Raw genomic sequence first — 5,187 nt, 5'->3', positions numbered from 1 at the left:
TATTGATGCAAGTGATTTAGGTGATGAACTGAAAGCCCTTTCAAGACACATTTCAGCAGGATCAACTCCAAATTCTGTTCTGGAATATATGTGCACAAATAAGATGATCACCCTCTTTCCAAATGCTTTTGTTGCTCTGCGCATACTTATAATACTTCCTGTAACAGTTGCCAGGGGATAATGTAGCTTCTCTAAGCTGAAGTTAATAAAAACACATCTACACTCCACAATGACACAGGAGAGGCTGGTCAGCCTTGCAATCATCTCAATAGAGCCTGAGCTGGCCCAGACTGTGGCCCTTCAGCAGGAAGCAGTTCCAATCTTTGCAACCAAGAAAGCACGGAAAGCACCACTTTGATTTTTCAAACAGATAAAAATGCCAGTGTTTACTATGCAGACAAGAAAAGTTACATTTGCTGTTCAGGCATTTGAAAGTTATGTGTTACTTAAATTTTTTGAACAAGGCATTTTAAGTGGTTAGTTCTCCTTTATTGGGGTAGGCAGCAGAGCAGTACCATGAGTGGAGTAGAACAGGAAGAAGACAGACTTGAGATCGTTCAAAGTTTTGGCCCAAGTGAGGGGATATGGAGCGTCATTTGAGCTCCCCGCCTCAGGTGCCAAAATGTTGTGGGCCGGCCCTGTAACTTAGACTTGGATGTTTTGCTGGCCTCTGCCTCGGGATGAATTTCCTCCACGGAGCTGCAGTGAAAATGATTGAGATAGCTGTCATTTCTATGCAGAGTTTTGAACCTGGACCTAGAAATCTATTGGCATGAGATTTAATAAAAGTTTATTTTTACAAAATGTAACTGGGAGGCCATGTTTAAGTTGCCAACATTCTTTTAACCTTTTCATTGTCATCCTTATTGCTTCCTTAGTAATAATGCTTTCCATTTCAATTCACCCTGTAATTCAGAAGGCAAAACAAAAACAAAAAAAAACCCTAGAACTTGTCTCGTTTAAATAAAACAGTTCTTGCCACCACAACCAAAATATATATATGTAAAAGGTGATTTCCCATAAACTAAACAACAACATACAGTGAAAAAGCCCAAGTTTTACATATAGTAACATACAGGCTAGTATGTATCTGTAGCACTGCCTTCTACTGGATGAAGTTAGAAATCCTGCTTCTGTCAAACTTTATGCTGCTAAAAGCTAATAGATTGCTCCTTAGTTCAAATGGTAGAAATCTGTGCTTTTGGAGAAGGAAATTCTGAATTAGACCCCTGCTCTTGCCATGAAATTCCAAGTCGCCATGGTTGTCAAAGTCCTAGATTACATTAATTTATTACACTTATGTCAGAATTGAGAACTGAACTCCTATGCAATGACTGGTTTTGAAGACAAACTGTCTGATTAGGGCAGTATGTAATGCATTGATTGTTGTGTGTCAATACCAGTGCCCTCTATTGGATGAAATGAGGCATGCTTAAATGTGTGTCTTAGACCTTATATTGCTAACATCTAATAGAGATTCTCCTTTAGCTCAAGTGGTGGCGCCTGTACTTTTGGAACAGATGTATCTAAATTCTATTCCCATTGCTGTTCTTAAGTTCTGAGTATCCCTGGCATGCAGCATAGGGACAACTATAAAGATCTAGGTGGCCGCAGATTTGTTACAATATTATCATTGACTGAGAACTGAGAGTGTGCTCCTTGCCCTAAGAAACTTTCAATCTAGGTTAGATGCAAACAGACAGAATGGAACAAACAACAGCTCAAAAAAAAGGAGGTGCAGTTCCGTGGCACAAACCACACTTACAAGGCACCATTAAATTGCTTGACCACGGAATGGTGTCTCAGACAGCTCCATTGAAATAACTGCAGTCTGCATTCTTAGCAGTGAGCTGCTTTTTAAAACATTTGCCAAACTCTTTAGTGTCTGCATTCCATTTCCAGGCTGCCAACCTGCTAGCAAAGAGCCAGGATCATCCTCTACCAGGCTCCATGATGGTGATGCAGAGTGACAGATTCAGCTCAATCATCTGCAGACTTTGCCTGAGAAAAGGCGGTTGGAGCGACAGTATGTTAATAAGTCTGGAGACAAAGCAGTGATGATTAAATCTCAGGTGCTTTGGTTTACCAAGGTCACACAGGCTGAAATCTGATGATGCAGCAGGGACACAGTGCAGCTGTAAGCATTGGAAATAAGTGGCAAAAAATGTCACAAACAGCAATCTGCCATAACAGTGTAGCATTAATGACACTGTAACCATGGTGACAACTGAATTAGAATGAAAGTTACTAAGTACTTTCCTAACAATTATCTTTGGGGCTGAAATTTTTTATATTTTTAATTCTGAAAGTTGTTTTTGGTGCTGTGGTGTGCATGAAAAAAGGCTAAACGAAAACTGTTCCATGTTCTTTGAGTTATTGGTGTGGGGGGAAAAAGCGTTGTTTTTTTTGGTCAACTGTTCTTTTCAGATGCTTTTATCCCCTCCTAGTTTTGTTTGACTAACACCCCAAACAGATTTGATCTAACTCTTGGCCAGTGCAGTGCAGAATCCTCAGTGAGGAATGTGTGCTTTACTATATTAATGTTTTTTAAAAATGGTTAATAGAGTATGAACAAGTGAAAATAACATGTGCCGACTCTTTTCCTTAGTGATGTAAGTGCCTGCTTCAAGTCCAGAAGAGGTTCCAAGAGAGATTTATTTTATTTATTTAGATGCATAAAAATGCTACTAAAGGTGCCTAGCCATGCACTCTAGGCACAACAAAAATATATCCTAAATGCAGCAAACAATCCCCCTTCTTTCAAACAATTCCCACCCTTACAATTATAATCTCACACACACATTCACACACCCACTCCTATTTTCAAGTGCCTGGGAAAAGAGATGAACCTAGCAATGTATCCTGAAGAGCATCAGATTATGAGCTGTTTCAAACCAAGTTGGAAGCGAATTCCAAAGCCGTGGCGCATTCACAGACAGCACCTGACCAGCAGCCCCTCACATTTATACCAACAAAGCTCTGGCTCAAACACCTCTGGTGATGTCAGCTGTGGCAGTATAAGCAGCACACCGACTGCTATCCAGACATACTCAGTTTACAAGTCAAACTATGTGGGAGTTTTATTCTAGCTGCCAGACCTGGAAATTCAGCTTGGAATCTGACAGCTAAACCAGATTATTTTCTGCTTGCACATCAAACCAGTAACTAAGGATTTACAGATCAAATTATACCCACAATGACGAGTGTGATGCCATTGACTTCAACAAGTTTGCAAAGGTGTAACTGACTGAGATTCTGCTTACGAAGCACAAGATGTAATGAAATTCATCTCTCTCCATGCTGTGTTCACTCTTACTTCTGTTAGCCATGTACAGTCAGTAGATACTTATTTTTGCCACTAAAATCAGCAGATCTAATCCTTTATACGTGCCATGGGCAGATCTACTGAGTAAGGAGATGCCATTTTATAGTTATTTTTCAGAGTACAACTGCACATTCAGAGATAATCTTCTGGATATGAAGCAGTGCAATATCATCTTAATAATTAAATAGACAGAAACAACTATACGAGATTTGAATTGCTCCTTTCATCTTAATGGGGTGTATAACTCTGAAGTCTAATAATGACAATTGGAGCGTCAACGTTGTTAGGTCATTTTCATGCTGATCATTTCTGCAGAAATATCCAGCCACTTTGGGATTTTGGATACGAAGTGGTGGCTGGAGATTGGGCAGAAAACCATTACTCTTTTATCACCAACTGATCTCAGTCACCTTCTTTCTAAGCATCTTCTTGATTATTCACTGGAGCTGGTCTAAACTCAGAAAATTTCCTTTCATCCCAAATTAGAACAAAAAAGTCAAAGTTGACATTTTGAAAGAATTGAGTTTCAGAAACATCAACACAGCTGTATCAAAACATTATATTTTGAGAAAGTCAAATGCTGTGTTGTGACTATATCACAGAAAAATTAAAACATTATTGTCAAAACACAGCACTTTGACATTATCGAAACAAAATGTTTAGGTAACTGTCATAAATTTGGACAAAATCAGTATGTTCCCACAAAACACTGATTTTGTCAAATCAGAATATTTTGCATGGGAAATTTTTCAACCAGCTCAGTTATCCACTATCGTTATTTGTGCCTTCTCCCTGCATAAGTATAAAGGCCCTGTATTTCTCTGACACACAAAGACATGCAGAGAGGACAAACAAAAACAGAAACAGGGCAAGCAGTGTGTGGGGAGGACCAGCAAAACTAATGAAAGCAAGGGATCCCCAGCTAACCACACAGAAGGACTCCCTGTGTTCACCTCCAGCCTCTCTCCCCACAATGGCTAATCTGGCCTAGTAATCATGGCGCCATTGACTGAAATCGCAAACCGTTTAAGGAAGGAAATGCAGTTTCAAAGCCCTCTCAGCTTCGCATACCTTTTATTAGACTTGTCCTGGGCATAGCATACTGGCTAAGAGTCTCCTCCCTCAACACAGGCCTTGCCCCCATCACTCTCCACCCCTAGGCCAGTCAAAGGACTGTGCAGATTGTATTAAATGGGTGACAGACAGTTGTGCGAAATGGTGAACACGCTGCTTAGCCATTTTTCACCAGTGCATAGCCCACCAAATATTTCTATGGTTTTGCCTCCCTCTACATAGTGACCAAAGTGGTAAAGTGACCAAAATGATGGTGAAACTCCATGCAGATACTTTGGAAGGAATGGAACTCATGGCTCGAGAATGGGGACTTGTCATTCCTAAGTGACACAGCTACTTTATCTGCAAATTCACCTCTGTTTTGTTATATCAGTCCTCATTAGTGTATGAGAACACTGATACTAAGTGGTTCGTCTGTGCAGTTTTAAGTGGCTTTCATGGTGCAGGAAATTTAGGATTCTAGAAGGATCTAAAACTCTTTTGCAGACAGGGGCGGCTCCAGGCCCCAGCACACCAAGCGCGTGCTTGGGGCGGCAAGCCACGGGGGGCGCTCTGCTGGTCGCCGTGAGGGCGGCAGGCAGGTTGGCTTCGGCAGCTTGTCTGCGGAGGGTCCGTTGGTCCCGTGGCTTTGGTGGCGGCCTGCGGCTTCGGTGGACCTCCCGCAGGCTGCCGCCGAATTCGCGGGACTGGGGACCTCCCGCAGGCAAGCCGCCAAAGACAGCCTGTCTGCCCTGCTTGGGGTGGCAAAATGCCTAGAGCCGCCTCTGTTTGCAGACAATAGAAATGCA

This window comes from Chelonoidis abingdonii, chromosome 7 (assembly GCF_003597395.2).
Source record: "Chelonoidis abingdonii isolate Lonesome George chromosome 7, CheloAbing_2.0, whole genome shotgun sequence".
NCBI classification, from domain to species: Eukaryota; Metazoa; Chordata; order Testudines; family Testudinidae; genus Chelonoidis; species Chelonoidis abingdonii.
The sequence above is the reverse complement of the archived record's forward strand: the minus strand, read 5'-3'. Positions refer to the sequence as shown.